General features: G+C 50.5%; 1 long non-coding RNA gene across 1 annotated transcript; it reads right to left on the bottom strand.

Annotated features, from left to right (window-relative positions):
- Nucleotides 1-1,672: 1,672 nt before the first annotated feature.
- On the bottom strand, nt 1,673-5,197 carry LOC125520867. Its single transcript, XR_007288891.1, has 3 exons — nt 4,345-5,197; nt 3,523-3,653; nt 1,673-2,958 (listed from the first exon to the last, which is right to left on the bottom strand). It is a non-coding gene; the product is annotated as an uncharacterized LOC125520867 (long non-coding RNA).
- Between the last annotated feature and the right edge of the window lie 11,583 nt (nt 5,198-16,780).

Below are 16,780 nucleotides of genomic sequence, written 5' to 3'. Positions count from 1 at the left end.
AAGGGCTCAAAGCTGACCCTTGATGCAGTCCTATCTTAATCGGGAAGTCATCAGTGTCGACATCACTTGTTCGAACACTTGTCACAACATCATCGTACATGTCCTTAATGAGGGTAATGTACTTTGCTGGGACTTTGTGTTTCTCCAAGGCCCACCACATGACATTCCGTGGTATCTTATCATAGGCCTTCTCCAAGTCAATGAACACCATATGCAAGTCCTTCTTTTGCTCCCTATATCTCTCCATAAGTTGTCGTACCAAGAAAATGGCTTCCATGGTCGACCTCCCAGGCATGAAACCAAACTGATTTTTGGTCACGCTTGTCATTCTTCTTAAGCGGTGCTCAATGACTCTCCCATAGCTTCATTGTATGGCTCATCAGCTTAATTCCATAATTAGTACAACTCTGAACATCCCCCTTGTTCTTGAAGATTGGTACTAATATACTCCGTCTCCATTCTTCTGGCATCTTGCTTGCCCGAAAAATGAGGTTGAAAAGCTTGGTTAGCCATACTATCGCTATGTCCCCGAGACCTTTCCACACCTCAATGGGGATACAATCAGGGCCCATCGCCTTGCCTCCTTTTATCCTTTTTAAAGCCTCCTTGACCTCAGACTCCTGGATTCGCCGCACAAAACGCATGCTGGTCTCATCAAAGGAGTCATCCAGTTCAATGGTAGAACTCTCATTCTCCCCATTGAACAGCTTGTCAAAGTACTCCCGCCATCTATACTTAATCTCCTCGTCCTTCACCAAGAGTTGGCCTGCTCCGTCCTTGATGCATTTGACTTGGCCAATATCCCTCGTCTTCCTCTCTCGGATCTTGGCCATCTTATAGATGTCCCTTTCACCTTCCTTCGTGCCTAACCGTTGGTAGAGGTCCTCATATGCCCGACCCCTTGCTTCACCAACAGCTCGCTTTGCGGCCTTCTTCGCCATCTTGTATTTCTCTATGTTGTCTGCACTCCTATCCAGGTATAGGCGTTTGAAGCAATCTTTCTTCTCTTTAATCGCCTTCTGGACATCATCATTCCACCATCAGGTATCCTTATCTTCGCTTCTCCTTCCCCTGGACACTCCAAACTCCTCCGAGGCCACCTTACGAATGCAAGTCGCCATCTTCGTCCACACATTGTTCGCATCTCCTCCTTCCTCCCAAGGGCCCTCCTTAATGACCCTCTCCTTGAACGCTAGAGCTACCTCCTCCTTGAGCTTCCACCACTTCGTTCTAGCGACTTTGGCACGCTTATCCCGCTGGACACGAATCCAAAAGCGGAAGTCAGCAACCACCAGCTTATGCTGGGGTACAACACTCTCTCCAGGTATCACCTTACAGTCTAGGCACGCACGCTTATCTTCTCTTCTCGAGAGGATGAAATCAATCTGGCTAGAGTGTTGGCCACTACTAAAAGTCACCAGATGTGATTCTCTCTTTCTAAAGAGGGTGTTAGCTACAATCATGTTGTAGGCTAGAGCAAAGCTTAAGACATCTTCTCCTTCTTGATTCCTGATGCCATAGCCAAAGCCCCCGTGCGCCCCTTCAAAACCTATGTTAGATGTACCCACGTGGCCATTGAGGTCTCCTCCTATGAAGAGCTTCTCACCAATCGGTACACTCCTAACCATGTCTTCCAGGCCTTCCCAGAACTCCCTCTTGGTGTTCTCATTGTGGCCTACTTGCGGGGCATACGCGCTGATAACATTGAGAACCAAGTCCTCAACTACCAGCTTGACCAGGATAATCCGGTCCCCACGTCTCTTGACGTCTACCACTCCATACTTGAGGCTCTTGTTGATCAAGATGCCTGCGCCATGGTAAATTTAATTGCAGAGGATACGAAAACTAAAAATAGAAAATTTATAACTACGAAAAAAGCATAAAAATAAACAATTGTAGTATGTACTGCCATAAGGATCTAACAGAGAAAAACGTTCAGTATTTGCCTGTCTACACAAAAGCAATTAACTTGCCTAAACCAAAGTTCACAAGACTCACCAGTAATTAAATGCAGCAAATCCATTGCATTTGCCACATTCTTCTGAATTGCACCTAAATTATAATGTATGCAGCCAATAATCTAACTTCAGTAGACAAACTGCCACACATTAGGCAATGCTCTGCTCTGTAGTAACAAGAGTCCAAACAAGAAAAATGTTCCTTGAAAGATCCAAAATATAGCATCAGACCTCACAATCAATCACAAGAGCCAATTGACAAATCAAAACACTGTGCAGATCTAGGGGAGAGAAGCGGAAGGAAGAGATTGTGCTCACCGTTAATTTGACAATGGTGGGAGAGTTCCAAGATTCTGATTAGCTGTAAAATGCGGAAAAGACGCTCAGGTCCGTGGATCTGGAGCAACATCATCAGTGCTAACCGAGGCATCAAATAGGTGGTAGTGGTGGACGAGGAAGAGGAGCGGGCTAACCTGGCTCGGAGGACGAGGAAGGTGACCGCTAGCTCATTGCTGTTCGTCTGAGGAGATATGAGCTGCGAGGGGTAGTCGATCTTGCCGGAAGTAGAAACCGACCTCTAGACCGTCGCCATCACCTGGCAGAGGATCTTGGCAGGAGGGAGGGGGTGACATCGCCGGCGGGGGGAGAAGCTCTTGGCTGGAGGCGCGGGTGGCTGCCGGAGGCACAAGCTCGGGAGGGTCGAGTCGGCGTCGTCGCTTTTCGAGGATTTCCTGCCCGACCTGACGAGATCAGGGAATCGCTCCCGGGGAAGGGACGTGGAAAGGGCAGGGGTCCCTCTCGACGGTGTGCTACCAAATGACGCCGTGGGCTGCCCCGGGTCAACTCGGCCCGTGGCTTCTTCCCCCAGGGATAAGGCCGGGATCCCCCCGGGATCCAAGGCAACCAAATTAGGCCTAAATGATCCCACCATTGTACTCTATGGATTCATGGAGTGAAACATCTTTGAGCACACCTAGCATCAATTGGCTCCGCGATAGTACTGCAAATAGTAAGTGGCATCGTTAGAACATCAGTTTTCAGTTATATAGTTTTGGATTACATAAGTATTGTAAAAAAGTCTCAACTTTAACTCACCCTTGTAAGAAAGCAACTGATAGTTAGAGAACTACTCCCTCCGTTTCATATTACTCGTCGCTGATTTATTGTACTAAATCAGCGACAAGTAATATGGAATGGAGGGAGTATAAGGAAGCATCAATCACATGCATAACAATCAATATTGCTGGATTTCTACCATCATATTAACATTGCAACTGTTGGGTCCAGGTAAATATTTACGCAAGGAATATACCAAAAAGATTTTGGTCCCACTGTTGGTAGAGCTTAGAGAACAACAAAGTAATGCATAAAACAAAACATGGGACTATACATATTCTACAGAAACAAATCCATTACAACACAGATCAATTAGAAGGGCCAACTTCTGCTCTGTTTATGAGAGGAAGAAATCAAATAATATTGCAAGACACTGAAAAATGACGGTGAGAACAAAAACGCTATTGTTGCCTTATGTCATTCAAGGAATACCTCAAGAGTTATTTACCTAAACTGTATGTGTGCCTCACTACCTGAAGAATCGTTGATAATGAATTTAGACAATTAGCCCATGAAGCAAAAGGATAAATGATCTGATGTCCCTGCCTTGATCAGCTCAACAGGGACTGGAAGTAGCCACTGACACCATAAAAAATGTTAATTAACAGGAACTGGAAGAAATGATTATGATGCACTGGAACAATTGCATTGTATGCATTGTCTGTTGTAGATATAACACGGGTCTCAACTGCAGATATAACATACTCTTATAGAGTATAAGAAAACAACTATAAATATTATCTACTTGGTTGGTAGCTGGAACCATCCAAAGCACCAAAATATAACCTCGACCGCAGTCTACTACTAAGCATCATCAACATGGATCATGCCAATGCCTTCCAAACATAACAACAAGATTTTCTTTACCCAAGACCAAAAGCAGGAAAGCTGGTTCTTGGGATCTATAGCGTAATGGAACCAAAAATCCTAATAATATTAGTACTTACTGAGCATTTCACAACACCTAGACCAGTTAAGAAAATTCTGCCTTCCCGGAACACCACAGAGAGGAAGGGACGAACCTAGGAATCTCTAGGTACAACAGAATCTGAGCACGGAGGCACCCATGCCAATCCGAAGGAGCACCCACCACATGCCCGAACCCCGCCACCGGACAGCATGCATAGCAGTGTTCCCCAGCAGATACGGCAGCGAGGAACCTAGTACTAAACCCTAACCACAACCTACCCAGCACAAGAGAATCAACATACATGAGTCACGACCCGACACACAGCAAGCAGAAAAGGAGAACAATGGAGAGGGCGCTCACCGCTGCCTTGTCGGCAGCGTCGCTATGCCTCCCCTACTCCCGAAGGCGTCAGCGGCAACGTGGAGGCTGAGGGTGAGGGAGAAGGCCTAGTCGCTGGAGGGGCGGCTGGTGGTTCGTATCACAACTCGCCTCTCTGCTTCCTTCCTGTCCTGCCTGCTCTCACCAGCAGCGACACACCATATCAGCACCATGAAGGAGAGCCACATGGAAAGGCACGAAAAGGAGGAGGGGTCTCACCTCGGCTTTGGGTCTTCCTAAACCATATTATCACCTTCCTTTAGTTTCTTTTTCTCCTTTGGTGTATCTGCATCGAAGACCGTTGGGCTAATTTTCTTGGATAAATTTTGTGCACACACATAATCTTGACGATCCAGGAACATCCGAACCTGCAGCCATGATATACAAAGATTTCTTTTATGAATGCAATCTTCTCTATGACCCCTCAAAGTTTTATTATTGCCTATTGGCAAAATACCTGCTCCAGAACGAATGCAAGTTTCTCTATCTTCCCCATTGGCAAAATGTTTCAACTGAGGATCAACTTGCTAGTTGAGAAAAATATTAAAGGTTCATCCATACTTCTAGTGTGTGTGCAAACTTAAAGCAACTTCTTGCATTATTTCAGCAGCCTCATCGATCTTTCTCTGCTCCTCTTTGATTTTTGCAAGGGAGCTTGGCCCTAGCTTAGCCTAGGTCGCTGGTCACCCCGGCCACGGCGGCCAGCCCTAGCCTCGCCGCTGGTCATTCCGATTGTCGGTGTCAAAACCGGCGGATCTCGGGTAGGGGGTCCCGAACTGTGCGTCTAAGGCGGATGGTAACAGGAGGCAGGGAACACGATGTTTTACTCAGGTTCGGGCCCTCTTGATGAAGGTAATACCCTACGTCCTGCTTGATTGATATTGATGATATGAGTATTACAAGAGTTGATCTACCATGAGATCGTAGAGGCTAAAACCCTAGAAGCTAGCCTATGGTATGATTGTTGTATATATGATCTATCGACTAGCCTGGCCCTGGTTTATATAATGCACCAGAGGCCTAGGATAACAAGAGTCCTAGCCGAATACGTCGGTGGGGGAGGAGTCCTTGTCTTGATCACCAAGTCTTGTGGAATCTTCCTTGTATGCGGCAGCTGTCCGGACTGGCCCATGAGTATACGGCCATGGGGGTCCTCGGCCCAATCTAACAGATCGGGAGATGACGTGTTGAGTACCCCTTAGTCCAGGACACCGTCAGTAGCCCCCTGAACCGGTCTTCAAGTTAGAGACGCTCCTCGATTCTTCCGAACTGTTCTTCATCTTCGATTGTCGGTCTTGAAAACTGGTTCAACAAATCTTCTCATCTTCGATCTTGAGGATCGCCGAAATGCATTCGACGAGTTTATACGTCGGGCATCCGAGGAGCCCCTTTAAGTTTCCGGCCTTTATTAATGCCTTGTTATTTTTATGCCACACCTCGGGTTTGAAGTTGTTCCCGGGAGGTAGTGTCCACTTGCATCCGAGCTCTAACGCCGGACTGCATTCGAGGTATCTTTTGCAGACGAGCACCAACGCCGGACCGCTTCCGAGCTCCAACGCCGGAATGTATCCGAGCTCCAATGCCGGACTGTATCGGAGCTCCAACGCCGGACTATGTCCAAGCTCTAACGCCGGACTATGTCCAAGCTCCAATGCCGGACTGTCATAAATCACCTTTGTTCAAAGAAGTTGAAGGAGTTTAGCCGAGCTTAATGCCGGAAATGCCCTCTATGGAGCCAGCCACTAGCGTCCGAGCTTTATGTCGGACTGCTTCCGAGGTGGTGCACCACCCCGACTGTGGGCCGATTTTTTGTCAATATTTTTGATTGGTGCAATTTATTCTCTGCCGAGATATATAGTCAGTAGCCCTCAAGGTGCGTATCGGTCTAAAACCCGAGATGCACCTGAAGGATGACGTAAGACCGCTGATCCCAGTAGCCGCTGAGACTCAGGTTGATTTGCAAAATCGGCCTGAGGATCAAGTCCTAGCTCGGCAGAACACTTCGGGACACAAAAAGCGGCGTGCTCAGTCCTCGAGACTCAGGTTGGGTGCGGCCGACCAACCTGAGGATCAAAATCTCGTCGGAAATTGTATTGCACTTAAAATTTTCTGCATTGAACAGGCAATGCAGTAGCCCCCGAGACACTGGTCGAGTGGCAACACCAGATCAGGGGATCGATGTGCCCCTTTAATATTTGTAAATAATAAGCCCAAAGCCCAGTAGCCCCCGAGCCTTAATGCGGGCACGGGTGGCCGAATTAAGGATCAATATCCATAGTAAAATCACAAATTATGTGTAATGACTCTATGTATCCAAGTACTTTACGTCATTAATGCTCGGATCCGCATTGTACAAAACTTTGCTGACCGACCATCGGCTTCCACCTCCTCGGCCAGTAGCCGAGGAGTGTTTATCCTACTTTATAAAGCCTTTATGAGGGCAAAGATTTACGACAAACAAGGCAATCTGACCATACGGTTTTATAAACAAAGGTACACAGAGAGATATGTTATATTACTGTTTAACATAAGAAATGTCTTCCAAAGAAAATAGTCCCGCTATCGGTTCCTTTCTTTGGGTTGTCATGCTAAGCATGATCATGAAACCTCAGCTCGAATGTAAGAGCAAAATATTGAGGATTTAGTTTGGGAGGCCAGTTAATAGCCCCCGGTAGTGTTCGGCGACAGTCAAGGTCAAGCCGTAAACACTTCGGCCATTGTTATGAATGGCCCGTCATTTAACACCGTCATCGAATCGCTGACCAGTTTACGCTTATTGTGACAGTCAGTTTTCGGCTTTCTTCACTGAGGTGCTTAACCATGTGAGCTGGAAGCACAATCGCAGTGGTTCTCCCGTTGCACACCTAGCCGAACAAAGCGGAATGTAGGAGGCAGGCGCAGGAGCCGGGCAACCCTACTATTGCCCGAAGACACAATCCGAAACTAATGCATATATAGTGAGATCCGAGAATGTTTTTGCCAAATCTATAAAGGTGTCCGGCATTGCACTGCGAGACTTGTGCTGAAAACACACAAATAGTTTAAAAGTGCCATAAGCTTGGAAAACCAAAAAACGTCAGTAAAAACTTGACGTCTGAACAAGATCAAGTGCTCGGTGCCAATCCGAAAATTGGCCTTAAAAATGCTTCTGTCGTGCTTTAACATGACACATCCTATCTCAAGACTTTAAGCGGGTCAGCCTACGGCTTCAACCTCCTATCCCGAGGGCGGATTACTTCTCATTAGGCCAGTTTAGCAAACTAAACTCTAGCGGCTTTGAGAGAGAAATTAGGCTCCCCGGCTAGTGACCACACGCTCGTGTCGAAAAAAGGAGTGATAAATAATAATAGTAATAAAAACTTTGCAACGACTAAGAAGAAGAACACTTATTATAAAACGGCTCATAAAATTTAAGAGCCCCAAGTGACTTGGGTAAATGAATTTTGTGTATAATGATTGTATGTACCGAAGTACTAATATCATATCTTTGTTCACCCAAACTTTAAACGCGTCTTAACTGACCGTCGGCTTCTCCCTTTCGATCAAGGACCGAAAAGTGTTATGTACTCCACCTGTCGAGAATATCGACAGTGTTTCCGATAACCAGGCAACCGGGCCATAAGGCTGTAACAGACAAAGCGCGCTCAGAGAACTTATGCTATATTATAGACGAAGTGTAAGAAGCATCTTCGAAGAAAATAGTACCCCCACCGATACCTTTCTTCGGTGCTCATTATTACTACGAGACTTGTGCAATAGATTTTTTGTACTCATGAGTTCCGTTGTGTGCCGACCATGATTGAAAACAGTAAGAGCGCTAGCTTTCGGCTTCACCCAGTCTGAGGTCAGAGCTCGGATGACCCGGTCGTGACAATCGCAGAGGTGCTCCCTTTACTCCCTAGTCGAACAATCGGGAACGTAGGGGTAAGCACAGGAGCGAGGCAACCCAGCTTGCAAATCGCTTAAGTCAATATGGTGCATATTGTGGCGTAATACACGAACAAGGAACGAAGCCGTACAAGTATAATCATATGCAAGAGGAAAAGCTTCATAAAGGAAGCCCCCAAGTAAACGGGGTATTTGAATTTGTCCGTCACAAACAAAGTTTGGACAAGGAAATTCTTTACAAGCAACTTTTTTTTCAAAAAGGTATAATGCTTGGTCGAACTGAACACAAGTTAAGAATTTAAAACTTTGAGCATGAAGGCAACTTAGCTGGTTAATGTGTTCGGTATTGATGACGCGGCCCGAGCTTGATGCGGGACAAGGTTCCATCCCCCAAGCCGGTCCCAAGGTGGCGGAGCAAAGAGCTCGGCACTCCGAAGCGGTGACATAGCACAGTCAATGCAGGCCGGCAAAGTGATGCCGAAGTCCCCGGCATGGGGTAATGAAGTGCTGACGAGGCCCCCCGTCCAGCCGAGGTGATGTGGTATGTCAGTACGCCGAGTTGACGATACTGCCCAACCCGGATCATTTTCCTGTGCACAAAAAATAGTGCAAACCGGAGATAATAATAATAATAATCAAAAAAATCATTGCATAATAAATAATTTATGCAAAGTGAGTAATAAAAGAAATATGGCCTGGCGCCGAAGTCAATGTCGATGCAGGGCGTCGGCGTGATGCGGTAAAGGCATGGCAAAGCCTGAATTCATAGGTCGGTCCGAGTTCCGGATGCAGCATTCGCCGGACCATGTACGGAAACTGACCGAACCACCATGCGACCGTCGTTAATGCGACCATCATTTGATAGACCTGTGTACATATGATGAACAAACCGGAGTAATAATTCCTTGGGAAAAATGAACCTGAACAAGTAAAAAATACTATGATTAATAGCACCTGATTTATTTGTTGTAGGAATGCGAAGAAAGGCGAATCCAAAAATTGGGACTCGATCCGCACACCCATTGCCTGATGGGCGATAAAGCGACGGTACGGCGATGCTGGCAAAGGTTGGCTCGCCGAGGCAAAGCCCTCGGTCCAGCTAACGTGACGGAGCTGGTCGGCTAGTGACGCCGAAGTCTTCGGAGTAGGTTGATGAAGAGACGGCGAAGCCTCCGGTCTGGCCGAGATGTCGAAGCCTCGATGTCAGCCAATGAGTCGAAGTAGATCGGCGTGATGGACACCAGCTTGAAGAAGCAACGGTGCGGCCCTGCCGATGCAGGTCGTGACGTGGTCGATGCCGGCTTGATGAAGTGACCGTGCGGCGATGCCGGTATGCCCGCTCCGTGTAATCCGTGGGGTGGCAATGTTGGTGATGATTTATCCTTTGCGATGCCGAACTCTTGTTCGGCTTGCCGAGATGATGATCCAAAGAAGTTGAGCTCGGCTCAACAAAGCGACGACGTGCCGGCCATTCATTGCCTACGCCGCTGGTCACTCCGGCCGCGGCGACCACCCTCTGGTGACCACCCTCCTCTTGCCCGCGCCGCTGGTCACTCCGGCCGCGACGGCCACGACCTCCAGCCCACCCAGCCAGTCCTTCTGACGACTGTTGCGGTCGCCGTCGCCCTTAGCCAGTGGCGGTGGTCTCTCTGACAGGCAACGCTCCCCTGCTGCGACACCCCAACGCTCGACAGCCCTGGCTTGCGGGTCGGCTGCACGCGTCGACCCTCGCCGGTAAGGTCCTTCGGACGACAGGTTAGTTTCTTCGTTAGAGTTTGCTCTGTGCTGCAATCCGCTCCTCCTCGCTTCCTCCACTCCTTGATGCATCCCCCGCCCCTCTTTCCTACATCCGTTCTACCACATCAATCGTTGCCCTAGCTTCGTTGCTTCTCTGGCGTTTGGCTTGATCCATGGATGGCTCTAGCTTTGAGGATGACATGCTGGCCAAGTACGATTGTGGCACGGTTGAAGTTGTCGCCGGTCGCCGCCGGCCTCCTGCCATGCTCGCCACTGTCCTCATTGATGGTGTGCTGCTCTCGCCTTCGGCTTTCGCCTCTCTTCTGGTCAGTTGGTTCGGGGGAGGAGCCAACGGCTACCGTGTTCAAACCCGCCAGCGTGGCATTTTTCTTTTTCAAGTTGCCCATGAGTGCATCGCCAAGGAGATCGTGCTCCGTGAGCCCTGGAGCTCTGGCATAATCTCTGTCAGTATGTCTCTTTCTTCCTTGGGCTCATCTGCCTGCCGCGTTGCCACGTTTTCCCGCCTTAGCGAGCGTGGTCGTTCCTGGGAGACCAACTCGCTCTTGCCTTCCATCCTAGGGCCGCGGCCATCGTGCACGTCCTCTCTACACCCGGCCCGTGATCGCTTGGTGGCATCCGATCCGCATGACCTAATTTCAGGGGATCCCGTCGTCGCGTTGCATGGGACGTGTTCTCGGGCGTGCAACTACACGCTTGCATGCAATCAATTGCCGGCTAGTCTAATCACCTCTAATCCTAGCCCCTTGCTGGCACCTCCTCCTGCTGCCCAATCCGTGGCCGTTCAACGCGCGGATTACATCGGGTCTGTTGGCAACGCTTCAGCTGCCGCCCCTGACTCCCCTCCCGCTCCTCTCACTGCCACCTACAAGGCGGCGCTTCTCTCTAATATGGATTCACCGTATCCACCTCCTGCGCCCTCGGGTTCTGCTCCATATCCGCTTTTTCGATTTGGAAGGCCTAAAGACCTGCATCGCCGCTGCTTCCGATGCCTCGCCTACAGCCACCGCCGCCGCGATTGCCAGGATTCGGCTGTTTGCTAGACGTGCCGTCTCGTTGGGCACTATTAGCTATCAATGCCAATACCGTTTCCTTCGCCCCCCTCCTCGCCATAGCCACTCGGCTTTAAGTACCAGGCCAAGAACAGACGCCCACTCCACCCCTGCCCTCGCCCTCGCCCTCCCACCTTCCTCTGGCGCCCTCGCCCCACCCGCCAACACCTCTAGCCCGCCCCTACTCCTCCATGGAGCCCGTCGTGCATGGCCGCCCCTCCTCCTTGAACGTGCACTACCCCATGGTGCCGGACCAGAACTCCCTAGTCTGCCTCGTCAACATCACCCCACCCAAAGTTGCTTTCCTGTCTTGGCTCAAGCGAGTCTTCCGTCATCTCCTGGGCATCACGGCGGTGCGCTTTGCTGGCACGACTGTGGGGAATGCCTTCGTGGTCTTCCAGCGGGAATCCGAGCAGGTTGCTGCCCTGTGCGCCAGCCCGCTCGTGGTGGGGGACCGCACCGTCTGGATCCTGCCCCACAACGCTGGCGACAATGCCTTCTCCTTCGCCTACCGCCATGTCGTCAGCATCTCGCTTGAAAAGATGCCACTGGACTTGTGGAACCGGCGCGGGGTGGCGGCAAGCGTTGCTGGGTTCGCGAACTTGTTCCGGCTGGAGCATGCCTGTCTCCACGGCAGCGAGTTCTCGAGCATCTTCGTCTTGGTCAAAGTGGAAGCACTCCGCCACATACCGCACCACCTCACCTTCCACCGCGTCGACGGCAATGGCACCTACGCCGACGTGATCATCATCGAGATCTGGGACATCGCCCGCTCGCTCGGCACGCCCACTGCGCCGCCCCGCCATGGTGGGGACGGGGGTTCCGAGGGGTTGCGGCACGACTGGGGCGGGGGCGAGGGTGGCTCTCGTTTTGCTGCGCCGCCACGTCTTGGGCGCGCTCCCCCCGCTCCTCCGTGCTTGCCTGCGGCCCGATGGAGATGGGCGAAGGCTTGGCTGACCAGGCCTTTCGAGCGTTCCTGCACCCGCACATGGCCACGATGGACAATTGCCTCGCCATGCTCAAGCTCTCTGCCAAGCCTAAGCTCATCAAAGGCGCCACCTTCTCGTCCCCTACGGCAGCACATATCCTTCATGAAGACAAGCTCCGCCTCTGCCTCAACTCCTCGCTGCTGGCGGCCGACGTGCGTACCCCGCGCGTCACGGTCTCCTTCAACATCGATTCTCTCTGCTTCACCTTCACGCTGGAGCTGAACAACTGCCGCTCAATCACTGGGCTCATCCCTGTGCGTCCTGTGGCGGTGGGAGATGGATTTTTCCCTTGCTACAACTACCTCATCGAGAAGCTTACGCGGGAAAGCTGCCGTTCCCTCCTCTTTGAATTCTGGCCCAAAATGGTGGATGGTGGGCTCTGCCCGCACACTCTACCTTTGCTTCCCTCGGTGGAGTCCAGGTACCCACCCAAGCCTAATGTGCCGGCCTGCATCCTTCCTATGGCCGGCCCGCTGCTTTCCAACAGTACTGCCAACCCCCCTCCACCTCTTGCGGCCCAGTTCCCGGCCCAAGCTCACCTCCAGGCCCATCAGATCCTCACTACTAGACCCATCTGCACCCCCCCGCATCCCTCGACCAGTGCCTGGGATCCTTCCCACCGACCAGCTCTCTCCTGTGGTTGCCACTGATCTCAAGCATGGAGCCTATGTTCCTGCGCATGTGGCATCAGTCTTCTGCAGCTTCCGCGAGCCGCATCGCGAACCCGCCGTCGCCGACCTCATCGCTTCCAGGGCCATGCTGCAGCTCTTCCCTTCCCCTGTTGGATCCGTGGCTCCCTCTCCAGGCTCCCGGAGCATGCTGGATCTTAACTTGGATATGGCGGCGCTGGACTCGACGCTGGTGGAAGATAACGGGAGGGCCCCTCTCCCGGCTGCTACTTCCCTGGAGGTGGCAGTGCCAACTGCTCCGTCCCCGCGGCGTAGCCCACACATTCGGCGCACCTACGACGGCGTACGGATGAGCCCAGTGGAGCGTGCCGCCAAGCGCAAGGCGGCGGCGGCCGACTCCAGCTCTAGCAGCGGCCCCTCCCGTCGCTCCAATTCCTCCTCGTATCGCAAGAAGGCGAAGGCCAAGGCAACATGTGTGGCCAGCATCCTGGAGCTGCCCCTGCTTTCGACCCCGACACCACTCACCAGGGGCAAGCTCAAGCTGATTGCCCAAGGCTGCGACCTCAACGCTTCAGTCATCCTCGATCAAGCCAGGGCCTGTGCGTCCACCTCTGCTTCGGGCGGGGCACCCGGCTCCCCTGCTGCGAGCTCCTCTTCTGCATCTTCTGTGCGCATCCTCGACACCCCCATGTGTAATTCTTCTGCCGTCAGTCGCGTCAGGGTGCTGACGCCCAAGTTTACTTCTATGCTTCTGTTCTTAGGTCCGCATGTTAGCTGCTTTAGTCCTCTACTTCCTGGCTTGCAGCCCAGCCATTGTAGTTCGTCTGCTGCTTATGTCGTGAGTGTTACTTGTTGTTTCAGTCAGTTCTGCACACCCAGCTTGTATTAAGTCTGTTTCCTTCCCAACAAGAACTATCCTTTTTTAATCATGATTAATGTTGCACCATGCATGTTTAAATTTCCTTTGCTCTCCTCTTTGGGTTGTATGCTCATTGTTACTCTATGAAGATACTAAGTTGGAATGTCCGTGGACTCGGTGATGACGATAAGTGCTCGCTGGTCCGTGATGCCATAACTTCTTGCTGTCCTAGTGTCGTTTGCTTGCAGGAGACCAAGCTGGCTTCCCTCTCCTCTTTCAATCTAAGATCCTTTCTACCGGCAAATTTCAACGATTATGCTGTCACTCACTCTGAAGGCGCCTCAGGAGGTATTCTAGTGGCATGGGAGTCATCAAGTGTCTCTGGTCAAATCATTGCAACACACAAATATCACATTACAGTCAAGATGTTGTTTGCTGCGGTTAACTGCTCTTTTCTGCTCACTACCATCTATGCGCCTTGCCTGAATAGCGAGCGCTCTGTCTTTTTTGAGGCTGTATCTGATGCTGCAGCCAATACTGATACGCCATGGGCTGTCATGGGGGATTTCAATATGTACAGATTCATGCATGAGAAGTCAAGGGGTCGGATATGTTGGAACATGATGGAAAGCTTCAACTCTTGGATCAGAGAGCATGGACTGGATGACATCCAGATTGAAAACAAACTATACACTTGGTCTAACAAAAGAAGCACACCAACCTTAGTCCGACTCGACCGCGTTCTGGTTAATGCTACTTGGAACCTTGGTTTTTTGCAAACTTCTGCCACCTGTGTGCCCACAACAACTTCGGATCATGCGCCGATCCTGCTTCAATTTTCTGCTGACACTCCCAGGAGCAGATTTTTTTCGTATGGAGAATCATTGGTTGGAAATGGCCGAGCCCAGGGAGATCATTACCAGCTGTTGGAATAGAGGGCTTAGGCACATCTCCTCTTCCGCCCCCTCATCAACTACAAAATGAAGCGGCTACGGGCCGCTCTCCGGCAGTGGAGTAAACGCAAGTCTAGCCTGCAGGTGCTGATTGATAGTAATAAGCATGTCGTCTGCTACCTCAATGTTGTGGAAGAGAGGCGACACCTATCTATCCTGGAAACTGTTCTGAGAGAGGCAGCTTCAGCCAAGGCAGAGCAGTTAATCCCGTGGCAGACAACGCTTTGGCGCCGCAGGGCAAAAGTGAGGTGGTGTGTATCTGGTGATGAAAACTGCAAGTTCTTCCATGCGGCAGCCAATTGTCAAGCCCGTCACAACAAGGTGAAAATGATTGTCCACAATGGAGTTGAGCACCACCAAAACAGTCAAAAACTTGGCATTGCACTGGTTACTTTGCTGAGATTTTAGGGCAGCCAGCTCCTTCCATGCCTACCGTTGATCTTAGCTCTCTTTTACACGCCTCTGGATCTCTCTGGACTGACTGAGCCTTTCTCATGGGCTGAGATTGTTGAGGCTATAAACAAGGCTCCAAACAATAGAAGCCCAGGCCCAGACGGTTTTACCAATGAATTCTATAAAGCCTTCAAGACTCTGTTAAAGGATGATCTGCTCAGATTCTTCAGTGATCTACATAGCAACAATGTTAATCTCGACGGCATCAACACTGCCTTCATCACCTTACTGCCCAAAAAGGACACCCCTCTAGAGATGAAGGATTACATGCCCATTTCCTTGGTTCACAGCACACCCAAGCTTGCTTCCAAGGTCATGACCAATAGATTACAACAACAGATTCCTGCCTTAATACATTCTCTGCAGTCCGGCTTTTTGAAGGGGCGCTCCATCATTGAGAATTTTGCTCTTGCTACCGAATTAGTCCAGTGTGCTCACAAGAGGAAGTTGCCGGTCATTGCTTTGAAACTAGATTTTCACAAGGCTTTCGATAGTGTTAGCTGGGACTGCCTCCACCAAGTCTTGGATGCACGCGGTTTTCCTCAGCTCTGGAGACAGTGGGTTTCTAACTTACTTTCTACTGGTCGCTCGAGAGTCATGATCAACGGTGAGTTAGGGCCTCCCATACTTGCCAAAAGGGGCTTCCGGCAGGGCGATTCTTTGTCCCCATACCTCTTCATTCTGATAGCAGACATGCTGCAAAGACTTTGTTGCTTACATTTCCAGGAGGGGTCCCTGCAGCACCCATTGGGCTCTGGCAGTTTCTTTCCAGTGCTGCAGTATGCGGATGATACACTGATCATTTTCAAGGGGAATTTTGAGCAGACCACAGTGATCAAGAACATTCTCATAGCTTTCTCGGTTTTCTCAGGTCTGACCATCAATTTTCATAAGAGCACGCTAGTGCCAATTTCTATGGATGCAACTGCGGCTGTTGAGATTGCCATGCTTTTTGGCTGCCCCCTGTCCTCCTTCCCTTGCACATACCTCGGGCCGCCTCTGTCTCTGAACAAGATCACGCACGGGCTGCTGCTTCCTATTATACATAAGGTGGACCACAGACTATTGGATTGGTTGGCTACGTTCTTAACTTTGGGAGGAAGGCTCACTCTTGTCAACTCGGTGCTCGCCTGCATACCTGGTTATTTCATGTCATGCTTCCCTTGGCCTAAAGAGTCCATCAACCTGCTCGACAGCCACCTGCGTGCTTTCCTATGGCAAGGCAAAAATAAGGTTAAAGGTGGCCAATGCCTTGTGGCTTGGGACAAGGTCATGCTAGACCGAGAGAATGGTGGTCTGGGAGTGAGGAATCTGCAAATTCACAATCAGGCAATGTTGTGCAAGTTCCTTTCCAAGATTCTCCAGACTTCTGACCTACCATGCTACCAATGGTTTGCTTCACAATACCTCAAGAAGGCAATCCCGTTTGGTACTAATAACAGAGATACAACTATGTGGAGAGGCCTTAAGGATCATATCCCGTTGGTTCTGAATTCCTCGACATGCACCTTGGGCTCCGGCGATCTCATATCCTTTTGGCACGACCAATGGCTTTAGGATGGCAGGCTATACCTACTGTTCCCTGTTCTATATTCCTTTGCCAGAAACCGTTGCTGCTCGGTCCGGTCGCAATTTTCTGATGGATCCTGGTCTGTGCAGCTACATCCAAACCTATCCCACTCTGCTGAGCATGAGCTTCTCTTGGTCCGGTCGCAATTTTCTGATGGATCCTGGTCTGTGCAGCTACATCCAAACCTATCCCACTCTGCTGAGCATGAGCTTCTCTTGATGCACTAGCTACTTGAGGCTGCAACCCCTGATGCTACACGACAGGATGTGC

The sequence above is a fragment of the Triticum urartu genome, chromosome 7, assembly GCF_003073215.2.
Source record: "Triticum urartu cultivar G1812 chromosome 7, Tu2.1, whole genome shotgun sequence".
In the NCBI taxonomy this organism is placed as follows: Eukaryota; Viridiplantae; Streptophyta; class Magnoliopsida; order Poales; family Poaceae; genus Triticum; species Triticum urartu.
The sequence above is the reverse complement of the archived record's forward strand: the minus strand, read 5'-3'. Positions and strand labels throughout refer to the sequence as shown.